This window comes from Mesoplodon bidens (genome assembly GCF_964165515.1).
Source record: "Mesoplodon bidens genome assembly, chromosome: 19".
Lineage (NCBI taxonomy): Eukaryota > Metazoa > Chordata > Mammalia > Artiodactyla > Ziphiidae > Mesoplodon > Mesoplodon bidens.
Window position 1 is genome coordinate 55,135,818 of NC_138179.1, and position 24,802 is coordinate 55,160,619.

Here is a 24,802-nt window from a genome sequence, read left to right on the forward strand (position 1 = left end):
GGGGAGAAAGGTGATTGAACTATACAGTAATCCACGTTTAAAAGGAGTGCCCTTGTGGCTGATTGATTCCAGATCACCACCTTGAAAAATTGGCACAGTTCAAATTTCCCGCTCTGTTGGGGCTTCCCCACTAGGATTCCCGCCCCGTTTATGTCCCTCTAACCATGTAAGTCCCACGTCATGTCCAGGTGCACATGGGTGGTACTGACTGCTCAGCGGGATAGGGGCTGACCACTGTACTGTCCCTGATTCCTATCATTCTCAGGCAGATTTTATATTTTTTTAAAGTCTATTTTAATGATTGGATACGAGCACTGGGAAGGGGACACTAACGCCCCTTGATAAAGTCTCAGTTCCATGGAGGACTTGAGTGGCCCCAAAGGCTGCCACTGTGCCCTCACGCCAGCCCATGTGCTCCCATAAGGGCTGGTTCCCAGAAGCAGGGGTTGCGGGGCACTCCCCCCCCACGGCACTGTTCCCTTGGTGGTGGTGGGACGTGGAACCCAACCCTGAGCTCCTGATAAAGCTGAAGTCCATCATTTGGCATCTTTTATGACTGTTCAGTAAATTGGAGAGAAAATTTGCTTCTGTTTTTATCCTAGAGGCATATTGAACTGATGGCTTCTGTTTTTATCCTAGAGGCATATTGAACTGATGGCTTTTGCCTCCACGAGTCGTTGGCATGATGTTATGTGTGCCTAAAAAAACAAAATTCAAAATACCAGCAACATTATGCACAAAGGGGTAAACAAGCTTAATTTATTAATTTTCCAGGCTCAGCAAGATCCCGTTTTCAGTTCAGCCCTTGTGGAAGACACCAGCCATCAGTTAAATGAGGTTAGGCCTCCCCTCCAAATGTACTGATTGTCAGTGCATGTTAGCCAGGTGGTGCACTTTAGCTACCTTGGACAATGCTATCAAGTGTGCTGGGAAGGGAGGAAGGCCTCCCGCATGTGGAAGAGCCCATGCTCTGGACTCCCCTCCTTCCGACATTGCAACACGACAGTAACAACCAGACAACCTTGACATGTGGGCGGAGTCAGTCAGGTAATGCTGTGCGCGAAGTAAACTACCTCAAGGTATGAAGTTACCTCAGCAATTACTTTCCTTTTTGTTCCCCCCACCTCTTTTTTTTTAATCTTTTTTTCTTTGCGGCTTGCTGATATTTTATATAAAAAAGAAAAGCAAAGCAAAAGAGAAGCTGATAGTCTTGAATATTTTATTTTTTTAATGAAAAGAAAAAAAACGAGAAAGTTATGTTTCATAATTTCTTACAACATGAGCCAGTGTAACCCTTTAGGAACTCTCTATGGAGAACAGGCCCTGTGGGAAAGGCAGCTGGAGCTGCCCCCTTGGACGGAGGCTGGGCCGAGTGGGAAGGCCCACGTGTGAGAGAGCCCAGGGCCAGGCTCTGATCTCTAAGCCACCAGCCTCTCCCAGGGAAATCCTGCCTGATGAGATTAACAGGCCCAGCAGAGCTGTGGCCCCAAGGGCGAAACAACAGCCTCCCAACAGCCGGCCTGTGGTCTCCCCTCCCCCCTTTGGTTAAAGGGCACCCCAGTCGGTTTTTCCCACCAGTGGTGCTGTTGAGATATTTAAAAATATTGCCTCCGTTTTATCGAGGAGAGAAATAATAACTAAAAAAGATACCCTTTAAAAAATCTATACTTCTCTGTCTAAAAATATGGGAGCCAAGATTCCATTAGTGGAAGAGACAAAGCCATCCTCTCACCCTCAGAGAGGTCCACCTGATTTGTCGTTGCAGTGCTTTTCACTTTTTGTTCTTGTTATTTCATTTCAATCCCATCTTGCTATTCTTGGTCTTTATCAATAGACCAAGGGGCAAACAGTTAACTGCCCCCTCTGTCTCCCCGTCTTCTTTCGATTGATCTGATGGACTCTTAACTGTGGACCCAAACTTAACCAAATTCTTGATTTAGGGTGGTGGGTGGCATGGAGGGGCAGGGGATTCGGGAATGCGGCTGGGGACAGGCTCCTGCCTCATTTGTGTCTCGTCACTTTCTCCCCATGGCATTCCTTTATAGCCCCCAGCACTGTCTACCCCAGAGAGGAGGAAGCAGGAAAGCATTTAGGGATGCTATTAGGCCGGTATAATTAAGCTTCCCACCTGTCCAAACCACAAAAAAGGGTCTCCCAACTTCTCTCTCTGGCTCTATGTGCTTTATTCCAAAATGAAGCAGATAACATTCAGACATCGGCCATTTAGTGATGTAAGGTGAATTTCCAGCAGCAAGCATGCTTTGATATCTGGTTCAAACTACCATCAGAAGAAAATCCCCACAGTACCTGAAATGTGATTGTTGCAGTGTTCAGTTTCCTTGGGATCCGGCTCCCTTCACATCTGAAGCCCACTTCCTTTCCCTTTGGCTGATTCAGCTCCCAGAAGAGACCAGGAGTGTGGCAAGGGACTGTCAAACTTGACTTGGATTAGGCACGGCTGATACTCGCCCAGCAGGAAAATTGTGGAAGTTACGCTACCAGAAAGCAAAGGAATATGGTTTGGTGGTTAAATTAAGGTTTAGCAGGATAAAAGGCCTGTCTTGGTGGGTCTGCCTTTGACCTATAGACGAGGGCTTTGGGCACCTCATGGCCCACCCTGCACATCACCTCCATTTCCCCATCCTTGGTGAGATGGCAACGTGAAACGCACTTGGGAGGTTTGGTTGATTTGAGAAAAACGACTTGTAAAAAACAGCTTCTGTGCTCTGATACGTGTGTGAGCTACATATATATTTTGAAGAAAGGACCATCACTTTGGGATATATTGTTTAATTCTGTGGAACACGTAAAAAACCAAAATGGTTTGATTCCCTGACTTTGAAGCTGCATCTGACAGTGACACCCAATGGCTTGAATCCCCTCGAGGGTCTGCTTGCCTTTTGCAGTTTGGGTTGTGGACTTGGCTCTTAGGAGGGGTCTGGGGAGGAGGGAGCTGTGTTTAGGGACAGGGACTTTCGTCACCTTCTCTTTCCTCCCCTTCTCCTGGTCCTCAGTCTGTTTCCCTTTACCCTGAGCTCTCCACTTCTGGGGGCGGTTGGGGGCTGTTAAGTTATGCCTCACGATTGGCAGAAAAGACCCTGTGTAAAACCCAGAGAACACTGGAGGGGAACGCTCCAGTTGGTTCTGTGTGTCCGTTTCCCTCTGTGCCAAAGACAGACAGACAGAGGCTGAGAGACGCCATTTCTGAATCAAAGCAATAACCATCTTTCGACCTAGACCTGGGCTGTCTGAGAGGGGGAGGGCTCCCGGAAACAGCGTGGGCTTAGAGACCCGTCCCTTCCCCTCTGAGGCTCCTGGGGGATTGGGGGCGGTACGTGCCAAGGGGCGGGGAGCTGAGAAGGGGGTCCGATGGCTCCTGGTTGCACTTTGGAGAAGGAGGGGAAGTTTGGGGCTCCTCCGAGTGGGGCTGTGCCCTGTCCCCTGACCCCACTGCAGAGGCAGCGCTGCGAGTTCTCTTCAGGCCTGGCAGACTGGCAGCGAGGAGGGGCCTCAGTTAGCTCTCAAGGGTGCCTTCCCCTCCTCCCACCCCAGACGTACCCTCTGCCAAACTGGGAACAGCAGTACTACGTAACTACCTCACAGGGCCCCAGAGGGACTGCCCGAGCTTCCGCCTCTAGTCCAGCCTTCCCTCCTCCTCCTGGCTCAGGGGTGGGGAGTCCCCTTTCCCCCCTGACGTGTTGGTGGGGGAGATCCTAGTGGCTTTGACGTTCAAACCCTGCCAACTTTTGCCTATTTGTTGAAAAACTGGTAGGAGGAAAACAGCACAGCCTGCCACCCTAGCTGCAGGAAGATAGAAGAATCCTCAATGCCAGGGGACATAAAGCCATTTCCTTTCCAAACTCTTGGTGATTTAGATGCAGGACTTTTCTCTTGTGTTCAGACTTAGAGCAACACCAGCTAAAAACTTCAGTTTCTTTCCTTTGGATACATAAGGCTTCTCTATCGGGGTACAGAACAGGGAGGGGGCCTCATGACCGAAGGTGGATTTAGAGGGTGAGGGCCGGAGCCCCAACCCTGACCCTCGGCCCTGTGCGACTCCTTGGGGGCACAGTCTGATGGCACCATTACTGGCGCCTTAGTCTGGTTGAATCTGGATGGACAAGACAAAAGAAAGAATTTTTTTCCTTAAATGAAATAGCAGGAAGCTCCTCGGGGCATATGTGCTCTGAGTAACCACAGGTGGTGGATGCTAGGAGTAGAAATGGATTAACTACCTCAATCCTCACAGTGAGATTAGAACCGAGGGCTGGGACTGGTGGGTAAGGGTTTGGATCCCAGTCAGGAGGAGTGAGCTGAGGCTTGTGCCACAAAAGGTTTGTCCTTGAGGAACAGGCATGCCTGCTAGATACTCATCGGTTGGGTTGGGAGGACTGGCCATTAGGCCCCCCTTTCTGCCTTCCTTGCCCCGGGGTCCTATGCTTCACCTTGTTCCCCTCAGCCTGTCCCTCCCTCACCTGCTGTATCTTACTGGACCAGAGGGTGAGGAGAGGACTTGCCTCCTCTCTTCCTGCAGAGGGGGGCTGCCTGGAGGTGAGATGTGGGGCTCAGCCTGGAACCCGCTACTCAGCCCCAAAGCCAGGAAGCCTGGGGAAGCCGGAGCTAAGACCTCTCCAACAGGGTTTCTTGTAGATGCTCCACCTCCGCTGTACCCCTTCCCAGTCTTCACGGGGACGGTTGGCTCTAGAAGGAGAGGTGGAGCAGGACCCCTTATCCTGAGAGTCCGAGGGCCTGGTCCTCTGGTCACTCAGGAGTCTTTGTAGTCGGGGAGTTCCACTGGGCGATCCCAGCCCCTCCCCACCCTCTAATGGACCTCCTCATAGAAGCCCCATTTCACTTTTGTTTTATCTACCTCTTAGCAAGACAATAGAGATAAATTAGGTAGTGGCAACTCCACTTGCTTAGATTAGGGGGGGAAAAAGATTTCTTTTTCCAAAGGAAAAGAAAAAAATATTACCTTAAAAATACTTTCCAAAAAATTAAAAAAAAAAAAAAACCAAAAAAAAAATTTTTAAGAGGGAGACATTTTCCAGTGACTGCTGGATTGTTTTAATTCCCCAAACTTTTCTCTTTTTTTCCCCCGCAAATAAGTTTCACTCTTTGGTGATTTTTCTCCACTTGCTTAAGATGATGTGCTCTTCTAACAGCTAACAGTTCAGCTTTCACGACCTGCCCCCTGGCTTGCCCCACCCCAGACGCCATTCCCGCCAGTGAGTTCCTACCTGTGCTCTCCCTGTTGCTTCTCAGCCAGGTGACTTTACTCACCCCCACTTTGTGTATGTCAGGGTGCTGAAGTCTGGTCTCACCATTTCAACCTCTGGGGGTTGGGGGAGCACTTGTAACACTTGCATGTAAAGTTTCTCTAACCTACTGCAGTGTACAGGTGTTCAAGATGAATTTCAGCCGAGAATGAGTTAGCAGGAGGCATAAAAATCCTCTGCCACCGTTTGAGGTCTCCCCTTTCTCCAGCATCTTGATCCTGGTCCCAGAAACCAGAATGAAAGAGCCCCCTCCCCTGAGGCAAAGTGAATTGGGGTCTGGTCCTGAGACATCACTCACGTGGGAGAGTGAAAAATGTATTTTTATAAATGCAAAACATGGGTGGGGGCTGGAGGGGGGACTCACGCCTGTGACTGTTTAAACCGTATTCTGTAACTGCGGCCACTTTGAAAACTGTACTTGGCTGGGAATCTGCCGGCCCGTCGCCACCAGGTTTTGATTGTACCCTTCCTAATACCCTTTAACCTGCTCTGTGCTTGGTCTGGGGAGGTGGGGCGGCTGCCTCCGACTCTTGGGGTTTGTTCTTTTGCTGGATGAGCGCGCTCCCGTTTTCTTTCCTGTGAAGGTTGTTTCAGCTACAAATCACTTCATTCCGCTGTTTCAATTTCAAAATAAAAGGAAACATATTGAAAGCTGTGAACTGTGTCTATGTTTCAGGGAGGGTTTTGGGGATCTGGTAGCTGAGATGCTCAGACTTCTGGGGGGCCCGAGCTCTGGTCTCCAGGGACCAGAGCCACTCAAATGCAAAGTAGGCGTTTTTCTTATATTTACAGGATAGCAAGAGAGGAGTGGCTTTTAAACGGCCTTGCTCCTAATTTACTTTGCATATTGGAGTAAGACCTCCATCGTTAAAGAAGATGTTGGATAACGTCTGCAGATGAGTTGCCGTTGCTTTTCCTGACACCTGCCCTAAGAAAAACGGTGCCAATGGCTTTTTGGGGGGGTTTCCTGGAAGGGAGCTTGGTCATCATCTACTGTGACCCTGCCCTCCCTTATTTTTTTTTTTTTTCCTTTTTTGAAGCCCAGATTGGTTGAGGGACAGCCTTGTGTGACACAACCTGGACCCGAACTTGGCTCTCCTGATTCTCGGTCCAGCCTTTTCCACTCTGTCACCCATCCTTAAAAGATGACATGATGGTACTGGGCAACGCCACGCTTAAAGAAACATTCCAGGTTATCTTTTGAGTGAATAGATGTGGCTAACCCCAGAAGTCTGGTGTAGAAGGAACACACTAAGAACTGTCCCTCCCACTTAGGTGTTTTAGCAGCCCTGGATATTGAGCAGATCAGTGAAAACTTGACTTCCACAGGGGACAGTGAGGGATATTTGCTAAGTATGGTGATACCATACTTAACCCTCTTCCTCTGCAAAGTGACTGGATGGGATAAGGTCATTGGGCTAGAGTTAGTGTTGCTGTTATAGTGCCTTCCCAAATAATTGGATAAATGTTGGGACATGATTTTCAAGTCTTAGTGGAAGCTTTATATAGGAGATTAATATTTATTGGTTCCCTGACTTTTTTTTTTTTTAGGAATAATTAAGGTGGAAAACAAAAGCAGCTTAGGGAATTCCCTGGTGGTCCAGTGCTTTCACTGCCGGGGCCCAGGTTCAATCCCTGGTTGGGGAACTAAGATCCTGCAAGCCACTTGAGGTGCGGCCAAAAAAGAAAAAAGAAAACAGGAATAATTAAGGTGGTTAAACATGGGAATGAAACCCTGTGGATACTTTCCTAATGGTGGCCAGTGTTTGTTGAGATAAATATTGTGCCTGTTACACATTTAAGGCATCAAGGACTTTACCTGATGGATTATTTATTTAACCCTTACAACAATTCTAAAGTGAGTGTTATTCCCATTTTATAGATGAAGCAACTGAAGTTCAGAGTGGTTGTTACTAAAGTCACACAGACATTTGATTCTAGAAACTACCTTTCGCAACAAGGCTAACCAGCATCTCTGCGAGAGAAATCGTCATTGATGCATGTGAGTCAAGATGAAAGGTGTACTGGAAAACCTTTTTCTTCTTTTCACCATGCATGTGAGTAATAAACTGTAAATCTCTTGTATCTTTGCTGGTCAAATCCGTTAGACCTTGACCTTGGCCCTGCCTTCTCATGTGTACATGAGTTTGACAAATTGGTGCCCAGTGTGGAGCTCATAAAGTTAAAATGCCCTTAAAAGAAGACCGGAGGCTGCATGGACCAGGCTAGGGAATAATATACTTGCCCCCGGACCTGGTACTTCAGTGGTTGGCAAGAGGGCAGAGGTCCTAGCTATTCAGGGGCTACGTGCTTCGTGAGTCACATTAGGGGACAGGACCTCCAGGGATCTGATAGGTAATGCCACTTGATACGTGTTGGAGGTCATGTGGCTACAGGTAGGATTGCAGCTTTCGGGTGTTAAAAGTGAGTTTGAGGGGCTTCCCTGGCGGCGCAGTGGTTGGGAGTCCGCCTGCCGATGCAGGCGACGCGGGTTCGAGCCCTGGTCTGGGAGGATCCCACATGCCGCGGAGCAACTGGGCCCGTGAGCCACAACGACTGAGCCTGCGCGTCCGGAGCCTGCGCTCCGCAACAAGAGAGGCCGCGACAGTGAGAGGCCCGCGCACCGCGATGAAGAGTGGCCCCCGCTCGCCACAACTAGAGAAAGCCCTCGCACAGAAACGAAGACCCAGCACGGCCAAAAATAAATAAATAAATAAATAAATAAATAAATAAATAATACAGGGAACTCCCTCAATTAATTTATTAAAAAAAAAAAAAGTGAGTTTGAGGCTGAATTAATGACCACTTAAAACCCAAAGTAAGTGCAAAGCTGCTTATTGGCACAAGTTGCTCCCTCAGCTTCCAGCTTCTGCCGTGGCTGTGTTAAAACTCCTTGGTCTCTGTTTCTGTGAAAAAGCAACTAATAGGGTTTGGGCAAAAAAACTTGCAGTGAAGAGAGGAAAAAGAACAGTTAAAGTAACTTTGCAGGCCAAGGGTCCAGCCCATTCATTGTATGAACTATTGTATAAATGTGCAATTGGTATTGAAATGTGTCACCTGTTTGAATTGTGACTGTGCATGAAGTGTTAGAAAATTCCTCTGGTGTCCAAACTTTTCACTCTATGCTGGTATCTTGTTTGGTGAGTTTAGAGGTCTCGTGCTTAGTGGCCTTGGATGCCTGCCAGTGGCAGCGACCACAACCCATGGGCCTCAGCGAGACTCAGGCCTGCTTGCCAAGTCAAGTGTCTTGAAACAATGATTTTCTCTGACAGTCAAGGAAAAGCTGCTTTTTTTTTTTTTAAACAAGAAACTCTATGTCCTAATTCAAAACTTGTAGCTCTTGGCAAAAGTTGGTCAAAGTTGGCCTATTCATCTTGCTGTAAAAGAAGCCATATTAGTTTCCTTGGGCCGCTGTAACAAATTACCCAAAACAACAAGTCAGATCAAGGTGTCAGCAGGTCTGTTCCTTCTGGAGGCCCTTAGGGACATCCATCTCATGCCTGTCTTCCAGCTTCTGGTAGTTAATAGCCATCATTGGCCCTCCATGGCCTGAAGACAGATCAATCTCTGCCAACATGGTCTTCTCTGTGGCTCTGTCTCTGTTTTTCTGTCTCCTGTAAAGACAGTCCTCTCTGGATTTAGGGTCCACCCTCATCCAGGATGATCTCATCTCGAGATCCTTGCACATATCTGCAAAGACCCTTATTTCTTTTTTGTTGTTTTTTTTGGTTTTTTTTTTTTTTTTTTTTTTTTTTTTTTTTGCGGTACGTGGGCCTCTCACTGTTGTGGCCTCTCCCGCTGCGGAGCACAGGCTCCGGACGCGCAGGCTCGGTGGCCATGGCTCACGGGCCCAGCCGCTCCGCGGCATGTGGGATCTTCCCGGACCGGGGCACGAACCCGTGTCCCCTGCATTGGCAGGTGGACTCTCAACCACTGCGCCACCAGGGAAGCCCAAGACCCTTATTTCTATTAAGGTCACATTCTAAGGTCTGGGGTGGGCATATCTTTTGGGGGGACACCACGCAACTTACTACAGAAGACATACTACTTGGGCCTACCTGACAGGCTGCCTACATGGGTTTTTTCTGTTTTTTTTTTTAATTTATTTTTGGCAGTGTTGGGTCTTCGTTGTTGCGCGCGGGCTTTGTCTAGTTGTGGCAAGCAGGGGCTACTCTTCGTGTGGTGCACAGGGCTTCTCATTACGGTGGCTTCTCTTGTTGCAGAGCATGGGCTCTAGGCGCGAGGGCTTCAGTAGTTGTGGCTTGCGGGCTCTAGCACGCAGGCTCAGTAGTTGCGGTGCATGGGCTTAGTTGCTCCACAGCACGTGGGATCTTCCTGGACCAGGGCTTGAACCCGTGTCCCCTGCATTAGCTGGTGGATTCTTAACCACTACACTACCAGGGAAGTCCTACATGGGATTTTTAATCCTCCTTCTCCTGGAGGTTGATAAGACCACAATGCCCTTTTGGAAAAAGACAGGTGAGACCCTACCAGCTGTGGATCAGGATACTTGGACGGTAGCACCCTGGTTAGTGAAACATTTGGTGATAAGGGGACAAGTGGCACTTGACTATTGCCCCAAGAACCTTCATAGTTTGTGTTCATGGTTAGAGTTAGAGGACCCCATAACACTAAGAAAAACATAGCATGGTCATTGTTCACCCTTCTGCACCACTGGAAAAGCAAAACTGCTTGGGGGTAACCCGAGATAAAATACTCCCTGGTGGTCAAGTGCAGTCAGTTATGCAGAACTGTCCTGTGGTCTGCTCTTACAATGAGTGGGAAAGGAGGAACATTAGGTTTGGACAAAAGTCCAGCGTCTTAGCTGGGGCTGCTATAACAGAGCACCATAGATTGCGTACCTTATAAACCACGGAAATGTTCTTACTATTCTGGAGGCTGGGAAGTCCAAGATCAAGTTGCCCACAGATTTTGTGTGTGGTGAGGACCTGCTTTCTGGTTCATAGACAACTGTCTTCCAGCTGTGTCCTCTTGTGGCAGGAGGGTTGAGGGCTGCGCTGGGTCTTCGTTGTTGCGCTCGGGCTTTCTCTAGTCGTGGAGAGCGGGGGCTACTCTTAGTTGCGGTGCATGGCCTTCTTGTTGCCGTGGCTTCTTGTTGCCGTGGCTTCTCTTGTTGCGGAGCATGGGCTTCAGTAGTTGCAGCATGCGGGCTCAGTAGTTGTGGTTCATGGACTCTAGAGCGCAGGCTCAGTAGTTGTAGCACACAAGCTTATTTGCTCTGCGGCATGTGGGATCTTCCCAGACCAAGGCTCGAACCCGTGTCCCCTGCATTGGCAGGCAGATTCTCAACCACTGCGCCACCAGGGAAGCCCCAGGCAGATTCTTAACCACTGCACCACCAGGGAAGCCCAGTTAGTGGGTGTTTGCCTCCACAATGAAACAATGGCCTACCCTACAGGAGCTTCCCTTGTCTGATAAGCATCCATGGATGATAGAAGGAGAACCTATAAATTTCCTTAGGGTCACTGGAACCCCAGCCTGGAATTTCAGTGGAAACCATGAGTGCAGAGGTGATGAGATAGTTACTCAGGGTCAGACTGACTGGCTTGGCCAATTGGCACCAGTCGTCAGGGACAATTAAGTCCAGAAAACTATTTAGCTACTGGGCAACCAACTCCGCAGGTCAGAGGCCTGACACAGATCAAGGTAAATGCCCTTCCGACTAAAGAGGAGAGAAACAGATCGAAGATCCAGGCTGTAGGACAATGTGGACAATTTACGTCAGGGAGTTCCCTAACAGGAGATTGATGACTTGCCCACGAAGGAAATTCTCACTCTTGGGCCGTTAGAGGGCCACAAATTTTAAAGATCTGGGCTGTAGCAGGTGAAGATGCCTGGCCAGCTGTGACATTTACTGTGGACAAATAGGAGGACCAGGAGGGCTGAGGGGCCCTGCTGAGGTCTGCGCTGTTTACACTTGTGTTGGTCCGGTGCCTTCACTTCGCCTGTCTAACCAGATGTCACCCTTTCAAGAACAAACAGGACTATGGCAGAAGCCAAGGTCCCCTCTTCCCTAAGGAGGGCTGGAGGCTGTATGCACTGGTCAAGATATGCTGGGGACCTGATGGCAACCAAGGTTGCCAAACCTTTTCGGTCCTTTTGGACACTGAGGTACAAGTCTGTGGTGCCAGGAAACACCCAGGGACGTGGCTGGAAAACTACTGCCCCTGGATTGGGGACTAACTCTCAGCTTGGACAGTGGACAACTGTAACTTGATGAGTGGGCCCTTTGGGCCAATACATACTCAAGTGGTTGTCACTGATACTGCTTTTGACTACAAAGAATGTTCCCAATGGGGAAATGCCACAGTTAGAACAGTGGTAGTGGGACAAGTCCAGCCAGGAGCCCAACGGGCTTCCCTGGCCTACTCTTATGACTGTGAACCAATACAGGATGCTATGAGGTTGGGGCCGAAGAAAGGGTAGGAGGTCACTATACTGACCAAGAAGCTAATGGAGTCAGAGATGTTTAAGAACTGTTATCGGGGCTTCTCTGGTGGCTCAGTGGTTGAGAATCCACCTGCCAATGCAGTGGACACAGGTTCGAGCCCTGGTCTGGGAAGATCCCACATGCCGCGGAGCAACTAAGCCTGTGCACCACAACTACTGAGCCTGTGCTCTAGAGCCCGCGTGCCACAACTACTGAAGCCCACGCGCCTAGAGCCCATGCTCCGCAACAAGAGAAGCCACCGCAGTGAGAAGCCTGCGCACCACAACGAAGAGTAGCCCCCATTGGTGAAAGTGGGGTGTTAAAGTCCCCTACTATGATTGTGTTACTGTCGATTTCCCTTTTTATGGCTGTTAGTATTTGCCTTATGTCTTGAGGTGCTCCTGTGTTAGGTGAATAAATATTTACAGTTGTTATATCTTCTTCTTGGATCGATCCCTTGATCATTATGTACTGTCCTTTGTCTCTTATAATAGTCTTTATTTTAAAGTCAATTTTGTCTGATATGAGAATTGCTACTCCAGCTTTCTTTTGATTTCCATTTGCATGGAATATCTTTTTCCATCCCCTCACTTTCAGTCTGTATGTGTCCCTAGGTCTGAAGTGGGTCTCTTGTAGACAGCATATATATAGGTCTTGTTTTTATATCCATTCAGCCAGTCTGTGTCTTTTCGTGGGAGCATTTAAACCATTTACATTTAAGGTAATTATCGATATGTACGTTCCTATTACCATTTTCTTAATTCTTTTGGGTTTGTTATTGTACGTCTTTTCCTTCTCTTGTGTTTCCTCCCTAGAGAAGTTCCTTTAGCATTTGTTGTAAAGCTGGTTTGGTGGTGCTGAACTCTCTCAGCTTTTGCTTGTCTGTAAAGGTTTTAATTTCTCCATCAAATCTGAATGAGATCCTTACTGGGTAGAGTAATCTTGGTTGTAGGTTTTTCTCCTTCATCACTTTAAATATGTCTTGCCACTCCCTTCTGGCTTGCAGAGTTTCTGCTGAAAGATCAGCTGTTAACCTTATGGGGATTCCCTTGTGTGTTATTTTTCCCTTGCTGCTTTTAATATGTTTTATTTGTATTTAATTTTTGATAGTTTGATTAATATGTGTCTTGGCGTGTTTCTCCTTGGATTTATCCTGTATGGGACTCTCTGTGCTTCCTGGACTTGATTAACTATTTCCTTTCCCATATTAGGGAAGTTTTCAACTCAATACATAAGGCAAATGCTAACAGCCATAAAAGGAGAAATCGACAGTAACACAATCATAGTAGGGGACTTTAACACCCCACTTTCACCAATGGACAGATCATCCAAAATGAAAATACATAAGGAAACACAAGCTTTAAATGATACATTAAACAAGAGGGACTTATTAATTGATATTTATAGGACATTCCATCCAAAAACAAAAGAATACACCTTCTTCTCAAGTGCTCATGGAACATTCTCCAGGATAGATCATATCTTGGGTCACAAATCAAGCCTTGGTAAATTTAAGAAAATTGAAATCATATCAAGTATCTTTTCCGACCACAACGCTATGAGACTAGATATCAGTTACAGGAAAAGATCTGTAGGAAATACAAACACACGGAGGCTAAACAATACACTACGTAATAACCAAGTGATCACTGAAGAAATCAAAGAGGAAATCAAAAAATACCTAGAAACAAACGACAATGGAGACACGACGACCCGAAACCTATGGGATGCAGCAAAAGCAGTTCTAAGAGGGAAGTTTATAGCAATACAATCCTACCTTAAGAAACAGGAAACATCTCATATAAACAACCTAACCTTGCACCTAAAGCAATTAGAGAAAGAAGAACAAAAAAACCCCAAAGTTAGCAGAAGGAAAGAAATCATAAAGGTCAGATCAGAAATAAATGAAAAAGAAATGAAGGAAATGATAGCAAAGATCAATAAAACTAAAAGCTGGTTCTTTGAGAAGATAAACAAAATTGATAAACCATTAGCCAGACTCATCAAGAAAAAAAGGGAGAAGACTCAAATCAATAGAATTAGAAATGAAAAAGGAGAAGTAACAACTGACACTGGAGAAATACAAAGGATCATGAGAGACTACTACAAGCAACTCTGTGCCAATAAATGGACAACCTGGAAGAAATGGACAAATTCTCAGAAATGCACAACCTGCCAAGACTGAACCAGGAAGAAATAGAAAATATGAACAGACCAATCACAAGCACTGAAATTGGAACTGTGATTAAAAATCTTCCAACAAGCAAAAGCCCAGGGCCAGATGGCTTCACAGGTGAATTCTATCATACATTTAGAGAAGAGTTAACACCTATCCTTCTCGGACTTCCAAAATATAACAGAGGGAGGAACACTCCCAAACTCATTCTACAAAGCCACCATCACCCTGATACCAAAAACCAGACAAAGATGTCACAAAGAGGGCTTCCCTGGTGGCGCAGTGGTTGAGAGTCCGCCTGCCGATGCAGGGGGCACAGGTTCGAGCCCTGGTCTGGGAAGATCCCACATGCCGCGGAGCGGCTGGGCCCGTGAGCCATGGCTGCTGAGCCTGCGTGTCCGGAGCCTGTGCTCCGCAATGGGAGAGGCCACAACAGTGAGAGGCCCGTGTACTGGAAAAAAAAAAAAAGATGTCACAAAGAAAGAAAACTATAGGCCAATATCACTGATGAACATAGATGCAAAAATCCTCAACAAAATACTAGCAAACAGAATCCAGCAGCACATTAAAAGGATCATACACCATGATCAAGTGGGGTTTATTCCAGGAATGCAAGGATTCTTCAATATACGCAAATTAATCAATGTGATAACACCATATTAACAAATTGAAGGCGAAAAACCACATGATCATCTCAATGGATGCAGAGAAAGCTTTTGACAAAATTCAACACCCATTTATGATAAAAACCCTGCAGAAAGTAGGCATAGAGGGCACTTTCCTCAACATAATAAAGGCCATATATGACAAACCCACAGCCAACCGTGTCCTCAGTGGTGAAAAACTGAAACCATTTCCACTAAGATCAGGAACAAGACAAGGTTGCCCACTCTCACCACTCTTATTCAACACAACTTTGAAAGTTCTAGCCACAGCAATCAGAGAAGGAAAAGAAATAAAAGGAATCCAAATCGGAAATGAAGAAGTAAAGCTGTCACTGCTTGCAGATGACATGATACTATACATGGAGAATCCTAAAGATGCTACCAGAAAACTACTAGAGCTACTGAATGAATTTGGTAAAGTAGCAGGATACAAAAGTAATGAACAGAAGTCTCTGGCATTCCTATACACTAATGATGAAAAATCTGAAAGTGAAATTAAGAAAACACTCCCATTTACTACTGCAACAAAAAGAATAAAATATCTAGGAATAAACCTACCTAAGGAGACAAAAGACCTGTATGCAGAAAACGATAAGACACTGATGAAAGAAATTAAAGATGATACAAATAGATGGAGAGATATACCATGTTCTTAGACTGGAAGAATCAACATTGTGAAAATAACTCTACTACCCAGAGCAGTCTACAGATTTAATACAATCCCTGTCAAACTACCACTGGCATTTTTCACAGAACTGGAACAAAAAATTTCACAATTTGTATGGAAACACAAAAGACCCTGAATAGCCAAAGCTATCTTGAGAAAGAAAAACGGAGCTGGAGGAATCAGGCTCCCTGACATCGGACTATACTACAAAGCTACAGTAATCGAGACAGTATGGTACTGGCACAAAAACAGAAATACAGATCAATGGAACAGGATAGAAAGCCCAGAGATAAACCCACGCACATATGGTCACCTTATCTTTGATAAAGGAGGCAAGAATATACAGTGGAGAAAAGACAGTCTCTTCAATAAGTGGTGCTGGGAAAACTGGACAGGTACATGTAAAAGTATGAAATTAGAACACTCCCTAACACCATACACAAAAATAAACTCAAAATGGATTAAAGACCTAAATGTAAGACCAGACACTATAAAACTCTTAGAGGAAAACATAGGCAGAACACTCTTTGACATAAATCACAGCACGATTCTTTTTGACCCACCTCCTAGAGAAACGGAAATAAAGACAAAAATAAACAAATGGGACCTAATGAAACTTAAAAGCTTTTGCACAGCAAAGGAAACCATAAACAAGACCAAAAGACAACCCTCAGAATGGGAGAAAATATTTGCAAATGAAGCAGCTGACAGAGGATTAATCTCCAAAATTTACAAGCAGCTCATGCAGCTCAATATCAAAAAAACAAACAATCCAATCCAAAAATGGGCAGAAGACGTAAATAGACATTTCTCCAAAGAAGATATACAGATGGCCAACAAACACATGAAAGAATGCTCAACATCATTAATCAATAGAGAAATGCAAATCAAAACTACAGTGAGATATCATCTCACACCGGTCAGAATGGCCATCATCAAAAAATCTAGAAACAATGAATGCTGGATAGAGTGTGGAGAAAAGGGAACCCTCTTGCACTGTTGGTGGGAATGTAAATTGATACAGCCACTATGGAGAACAGTATGGAGGTTCCTTAAAAAACTACAAATAGCACTACCATACGACCCAGCAATCCCACTCCTGGGCATATACCCTGAGAAAACCATAATTCAAAAAGAGTCATGTACCAAAATGTTCACTGCAGCTCTATTTACAATAGCCAGGACATGGAAGCAACCTAAGTGTCCATCAACAAATGAACAGATAAACAAGATGTGGCACATATATACAATGGAATATTACTCAGCCATAATAAGAAACAAAATTGAGTTATTTGTAGTGAGGTGGATAGACCTAGAGTCTGTCATACAGAGTGAAGTGAGTCAGAAAGAGAAAAACAAATACCGTATGCTAACACATATATATGGAATCTAAGAAAAAAAAAAAGTCATGAAGAACCTAGGGGCAAGATGGGAATAAAGACAGAGCTACTAGAGAATGGACTTGAGGATATGGGGAGGGGGAAGGGTAAGCTGTGACAAAGTGAGAGAGTGGCATGGACATATATACACTACCAAATGTAAAATAGATAGTGGGAAGCAGCCGCATAGCACAGGGAGATCAGCTCGGTGGTTTGTGACCACCTAGAGGGGTGGGATAGGGTGGGTGGGAGGGAGGGAGACGCAAGATGGAAGAGATATGGGAACATATGTATATGTATAACTGATTCACTTTGTTATAAAGCAGAAACTAACACACCATTGTAAGGCAATTATACTCCAATAAAGATGTTAAAAAAATAAAAAAGAGTAGCCTCCGCTCGCCACAAGTAGAGAAAGCCCACGTGCAGCAATGAAGACCCAACTCAGCCAAAAATCAATCAATCAATTAATTAATGAAAAAATCCTGAAGTATTATCACCTTATAATAACCCTTGTGGTCAGTGAAAAAGCCATTGGCACCTGGCATCTTCCTGTGGACCCCTACAAGCTCAATGTGGCCTAGTGCCCCGCTGTGCAGACTGCAGCAGCCTCATACACTGTGGGAGAGCGTTGCTAACGCCGACTCCAGCGTCCCACTGCATCCAGATGATCAGAGCCGATTTGCCTTCATGTGGCTTAGGTTACAATGTTGTCACTGGGCTGCTGCAAGGCAGCCTAATCTCTCCCACAACTTGTCACCAGTGGATAGATCGAGACTAAAAAGGCTAACATCTCACCAGCAGGGTCCAGTACTATTACATGGAGACATTATTCTGACTGGAAGGGCTAAGGACAGCATACCGACTGCCTTAGATAAGATGGTTCAGTTTCTGAGTGAACAGGGCTGGAAGATTAACCCCATCATGAATCTGGGACCAGTAGCCCAACCAAAGTTCTTGGAAACTGTTATGGTCTGAATTGTGTCCCTTTAAAATTCATGTGTCAAAGTCCTAACCCCCAGAATTCCCATGCAGGGGGGCAGGGGTTCGATCCCTGGTCCGGGAGCTAAGATCCTGCAAGCCGCGTGGCACAGCCAAACAAAACCCCTAACGCCCAGTACCTCAGAATTGGATTGCATTTGGAGAGAGGGGCTTTAAAGAGGTGATTAAGTTAAAATGAGGGTGTTAGAGCGGGTCCTAATCCAGTCTGCCTGGTGTCTTTATAAAAAGAGGAAATTTGGACACACACAGGCACCCGGGATGTGCAACACAGAGGAAAGGCCATATGGAGATACAGTGAGAAGGTGGCCGTGTGCAAGCCAGGGACAGAGGCCTCAGAAGAAACCAAACTCGCTGACACCTTGATCTTGGACTTTTAATCTGTAGAACTGTGGGAAAATAAATGTTTGTTGTTTAAGCCACCCAGTGTGTGGTATTTTGTTGTGGCAGCCCTAGAAAATGGTTTCAGACTGCATGGGCAAAGGAATTCTGCTCAGTAGGCAGAGTGCAGACTTCGGTGCTTGTCTTGAAAACACCCACCAAAATGTACCTTGTGATCTATTTATTAACTCATGGGACTGGCAGTGTGGTCTGGTGCCTGGCCGGAGTTGACCGGATCATCAAGTCTCAGGCCCTGTGGGGCCGAGCACCATGGCAGCAGATTGCACAAGAGCCACACCCCCTGTTCATGACCCGTGGGGAAATAGACCCTTCAAGGATGAACATCGGTGGAATCAACAAGCTGGTCTGCACTGCCCAGTTGAGGACCGCAACTCTGTGGATACGCTGTCACGTGGGGTGTGGTCATCCATGTACAATTCAGAACTGGGCCCTAAAACAAGGCCTAGTGATTCCAGCCCAGGAGGCTAAGGAAGCCTGGAAAATGTGCCTGGACTGCCAGCTACATAGTTAAGTAGCAAAGGGGACTTCAGAGTGTACAGTTAGGGGTACCAGACAGGGCTGCCCTGGCAAGTAGACTGCATAGGTCCCTACTCTTTCTTGAGGGCACTGCTGGGCACTGGCTGCAGGAGACTTGTGTTCTTTCCCTATTGCTGCTGTAACAAATTGCCACACGTTTAGAGGCTTAAGTCAAATACAGTTATTATCTTACAGTTCTGTAGTTCAGAAATACAAAATGGGTCTCACTGGGCTAACACCAAGATGTTGGCAGGCCTGCATTCCTTCCTGGAAGCTCCAAGGCAGAACCCTTTTCCCTGTCTTTTCCAGTTTCTAGAGGGTGCTCACAGTCTTGACTCCTGGCTTCTTCCATCTTCAAAGCTAGCAATGGCTGATCAGTCTTTCTCACGTGCATCATTCTGACGTTGACCCTCCAGCCTCCCTCTTTCACTTATAAGGATCCTTGTGATTTCATTGGGCCCACCCAGAAAATCCAGGATAATCTTCTCACCTCAAACTCAGCAACCTTAATTCCATCTGTAACTCTAATTCCCCTTCCCAGGTAACATATGGTCACAGGTTCCAGGGATTAGGATGTGGATACCTTTGGGGGTCCATGGATATCTTCTTGGGGTGGCACAACCATCTCTGTCTGCACAAGAGATGGGTGCCATACTGTTCAAGGACTCTTAGATCGACTGAGTAATGTGTTTGGATTCCCTGAACACATACAATCAGACAATGGCATTGCTTTTGCAGCAGAAAGTACAGCAGCAGTGGGCAGCACCTGGAACATTCACTGGACCTTTCATGCCCCATATCATCCCCTGGCTTCAAGTGCCATTGATGCCTAGTATGGACTCCTTTTTTTTTTTTTAAATAAATTTATTTATTTAATTTATTTATTTTTGGCTGCATTGGGTCTTCATTGCTATGTGCGGGCTTTTTCTCTAGTTGCGGAGAGCAGGGACTACTCTTCGTTGTAGTGTGCAGGCTTCTTATTGCGGTGGCTTCTCGTTGTGGAGCATGGGCTCTAGGCGCGCGGGCTTCAGTAGTTGTGGCTCACGGGCTCTAGAGCACAGGCTCAGTAGTTGTGGCGCACTGGCTTAGTTGCTCCGCGGCACATGGGATCTTCCCGGACCAGGGCTCGAACCTGTGTACCCAGCACTGGCAGGCGGATTCTTACCACTGCGCCACCAGGGAAGCCCCCCTAGTATGGACTCTTAAAGGAAAAACTGGAAAAGACAACTAACCAGACAACCGAGGTTCATTTTCCAGCAAATCACACTTAAGAAAGGCAGTTTGGTCTCTGAATGTGGCAATTTTCTAGAAAGTCCCTCCCATTTAAATAAATTGCTTAATTACAAGGTTGGGGAGGAGGGGAGGAGACCCAGAATGGCTGTAAGAGACCCAAACGACATAATGAGCCCTTCTCACTTCACATTTTTCCTTTCCACACCTACCCCTGGGAGACTGGACCACTGGAATTGGAGAGTAACAGAGAAGATCAGGCACCGCCCTCCCAACCCGGTGATTCTTTTGCCCCCACCCCCTGCCCATGCTTGCTGGATTTGGACAATTATGGACACTGAAGATAATGATCAAGAATACAAGTGACAGGGCTTCCCTGGTGGCGCAGTGGTTGGGAGTCCGCCTGCCGATGCAGGGAATGCGGGTTCGTGCCCCGGTTCGGGAAGATCCCGCGTGCCGCGGAGCGGCTGGGCCCGTGAGCCATGGCCGCTGGGCCTGCGCGTCCGGAGCCTGTGCTCCTCAACGGGACAGGCCACAGCAGTGAGAAGCCCGCGTACCGCCAAAAAAAAAAAAAAGAATACAAGTGACAACTCCTAGGCTGGTCCTGGCATAGATCACAGAGTGGTGGAGCTCACACAGTGGGTAAGGTGCAAGGTGAGATGGTCTAGGATGGTACAAGTTATATAAGAAAGAAATTGCTGAGTCACCTAGGGATGAGGCTGAGTGTGCGATGCAGGCAAGACACGGGGAGGACTGGATAAAGGGTGGAATGATCCCTGCAGAGACTGGTCATATAATCACGTGGCTGTGGAAGGCAGGGAAGAACCTGGGTCAGTGGGAGAGACAATCTTAGACCTCGAGAGGCTAGTCAGTGAGGCTCAGTCAGGCAGTGTGACAAGGCAGAGTGGGGCAGAGGGTTTGTGGGGCTGTGCAGGCCTCCCTGTTATTTCTGATCCCACCAAGGGGGTCTCGCCGCTCTCTCGGCAAGGAGAGGGAAGGTACCTGAGTGTGCAGGTTCTTTTTTTTTTTTTTTTTTTTTTTTTTGCCGTACGCAGGCCTCTCACTGCTGTGGCCTCTCCCGTTGCGGAGCACAGGCTCCGGACGCACAGGCTCAGCGGCCACGGCTCATGGGCCCAGCCGCTCCACAGCATGTGGGATCTTCCCGGACCGGAGCACGAACCCGCGTCCCCTGCATCGGCAGGCGGACTCCCAACCACTGCGCCACCAGGGAAGCCCCAAGTGTGCAGATTCTCCCTCCCGTCTTCCCACCTGAGAGCCTGACCCGTGCAGATACGTGATTCCAGGTGCTGCATCACTCATTCCAATCAGCTGAACTGTTGTGTCTTTCCTTTCCTGACCGAAGCGGAGCGCCCAGGGCAGAGTCCTGACAGTTCAGCAGGGGAAGGGATGGATGAGGCCGGGGGCTGTGAGTAGACGCTCCTGCAGGAGGCTGGGAAGCGGCAACATTCCCAGCAGCAGTGGTTTCCAGGGCAGAGACGAATCTACCCACGTCACTGAGCGCAAACTGAGCCTGGGGAAGGGAAAATAAGGTGATACAGCAGATCTCGGGGGGAGTTGGGGTGTGGGGGACAAAACAGGCTAAGAAACTGATAAAGGCTGGAAACCTAATCCAGAGAAGGGAGGAAAGAGAGGGAACTCAGGATGGGTTTACATATTATTTTCACTCTCCAGGATTAAGGGTCTTGCTCAGAGGGTCCTTGGTTTCTGGACATCACGTGGAGGTGAAACCGTACATTTAGATGCAAACAACTAACTCGTCTGCCTTCTCTCCTCCTTGCCAAGATGGCTTTTATAGGTTTACTAATTGTTTGAAGCCAAAATTCTAAGCCCGTCTCAAGGCATGGCTGGGAAGGCAGGTCCAGAAACTGTCCAAACAGCTGTCTGCTAGGCCCCGCTCTCCTGTGAGAGCATCTGCAACCTTCTCCTGGGACAGAACCAGCCCTGCCCAAAGGGAAGAGCCCCTGGACCAGGAGGAGAGAAGAAGCCTTCTTTCTGGCTGTAGTGTTCCGACAGAAGAGTGAAACCTTCCCAGGGAGAGTCAGAGCTCATACGCAACCCTGACCCCAACCCCAGGGGAAGAACTAAGATGCCCTGACACTGTGGGTTGGGGGCGGAGCCCATAGTGTTTACTCCGTGGAGGAGTCAGCACCCGGACTGGGGCCTGAGGAGACTACTGAGTTTAGGATGATTATCTCTGCTGCCAGCCCCATGTTTTTCATGTCCCAAAGCTGTTTTCCCCTTTACTACTTCTTTTTTAATAAAAAATTGGGTTAGTTAGTAAATTGCTTTAGGCTAGGCATTAGGAGTCCTGAGATCTATTCTCACTGTTTGCACTATCATTAGGGACATTTATTTCAGCCAAGTCTCTTAGTTATTTATGTTATTAGGGAAGACCTATGCATAATAAGAATTTTAAACCTTTGCCCGAAGCAATATCTTTATCTGCCTTCTCTTTCTTTTAAACCCTTTATCAGAAGCACTCACATAGGGAAAACCATGATTTGCAAAATCATGATTTGGAAATCGTCTCTCTCGTCCTCTTCCTGTTTTGTGGTGGAGATGCTGTGAGTTTTGAGTTTGAGCAGATAACAGAGCCAGTAAAGAAGACTGGAAAGCAGCTGCCAGGGTGTAGGAGGGAAACCTGAAACATGTGGTGGAGGAGAAACCAAAAGAAGAATGGGTCCCTAGAAAGAGGGAGCAGTCAACTGCTAAAAGCTCCTAAGAAGAAAAATAGCATGAGTGTCGAAAAGGGACCATTGCATTTGGCATCGTGACATTCTCAGTGGAGTGTTTACCACCTGGGCGTCCTTCCTGTCAGACCTAGCTCAGTATTTACAAGATCCTTCCTTTCTCATTCTCCTTGGTCAGTTTGGAAGAAGGCATTGAAAATATGCCCTCTGTGTTGGCGGAGAAGCTTTGTTAGCCTTCTTGTCTTCAGTGTCAATGAAAATAATAATAATAATAATAATAATAATAATAATAATGCAGGAGCTGCAAATAAGAAAAGAATTTACTTATTTATTTAATTGGGGTCTTGAGAATTGCGATTTGAGGGCTTCCCTGGTGGCGCAGTGGTTAAAGAATCCGCCTGCCAATGCAGGGGACACAGGTTCAAGCCCTGGTCCGGGAAGATCCCACATGCCACAGAGCAGCTAAGCCTGTGTGTCACAACTACTAAGCCTGCAGTCTAGAACTACTGAAGCCCGCGCACCTAGAGCCCATGCTCTGCAACAAGAGAGGCCACCGCAATGAGAAGCCTGCGCACTGCAACAAAGAGTAGCCCCCGCTCGCTGCTATTAGAGAAAGCTCGTGCACAGCAACAAAAACCCAATGCAGCCAAAAATAAAGTAAATAAATTTAAAACAAAAGAATTGCAATTTGAGAGGCACAGATTTGGGTAATACTGAAAGAGTATTCCAAGGAAGAGAGAATCTGGGGTTTATAAATACAAAAAGCCACTAGGTTGTTAAAAGTTGCCTGGTGAGAATTGTGATTGACTTTGAGGAAAATCGGAAACTATTTGTCCTCAAGGAATCCCAAGTTGTTGTAGGGTAGGTGTCTGATAAGTAGATAGATTATCAGAAGTTATTCTAGTGTAAGGGTCCAATACATATCTTGAGTTTCTGGCAGGTGTTCTGTGTGACTTCGTCAGGTCAAAAGGTCAGATTCCACCCAGGCTGAGACGTGCATACATCACACTTCCCTGGTGGCCTGCTGGCTCCATTGTGGACAGTGCTCTTAGCAATGCAGACTCCATTTTGATTTTCCTTTCACAGTAGAAACTTGGGGGCATCGAAGTTCTTTTACATCTCCTGTCTCTTTCAGTCCAAGTTGGGGCCACTTTGTCAACATAACTGCCAGAAATGAATATTTCTTATGTATTTGATTTCAGACAACTTCATGGGCCAGAAGCCATGCTCACAATTATTTTATGCTCTCTAGGCTTAATATTGGATATTTATGAACAGGCATATCAACTGTTTACAATAGCCAAGACATGGAAGCAACCTAAATGTCCATTGATAGAGGAATAGATAAAGAAGATGTGGTACATATATACAATGGAATATCACTCAGCCATAAAAAAGAACAAAATAATGCCATTTGCAGGACTTCCCTTGGGGTGCAGTTGTTAAGACTCCACACTCCCAGTGCAGGGGGCTCAGGCTCGATCCCTGGCCAGGGAACTAGATCCGACATGCATGCCACAACTAACGGTTGGTGTGCCTCAACTAAGGAGCCTTCCTGCCACAACTAAAGGAACCTGTGTGCCACAACTAAGGAGCAGACAAGCTACCACTAAGGGGCCCGCGCGCCACAACTAAGACCTGGAGCAACCAAATAAACAAATAAAGAGTTTCATACTTCATAGCATTAAAAGAATAATAATAATGCCATTTGCAGCAACATGGATGGACCTAGAGATTGTCATACCGAGTGAAGTAAGTCAGAGAAAGAGAAAGATCGTATGATATCACCTACATGCGGAATCTAAAAAAAAATTTTTTTAAATGAACTTATTTACAAAACAGAAACTCACAGACTTAGAGAACGAACTTATGGTAACCGGGGGGAAGGGTGGGAGGACGGGGTAGTTAGGGAGTTTGGGATTGACATGTACACACGGCTGTATTAAAAACGGATGGGGGCTTCTCTGGTGGCGCAGTGGTTGAGAGTCCGCCTGCCGATGCAGGGGACGTGGGTTCGTACCCCGGTCCGGGAAGATCCCACATGCCGTGGAGTGGCTGGGCCCGTGAGCCATGGCCACTGAGCCTGCGCTTCCGGAGCCTGTGCTCCGCAACGGGAGAGGCCACGACAGTGAGAGACCCGCGTACCGCAAAACAAACAAAAAGGGATAACCAACAAAGACCTATTGTATAGCACAGGGAACCTAGCTCAATATTATGTAACAACCTAAATGGGAAAAGAATTTGAAAATGTATAGATACATGTATATGTATACTTTGCTTTACACCTGAAACTAACACAACATTGTTAATCAGCTATATATATATAT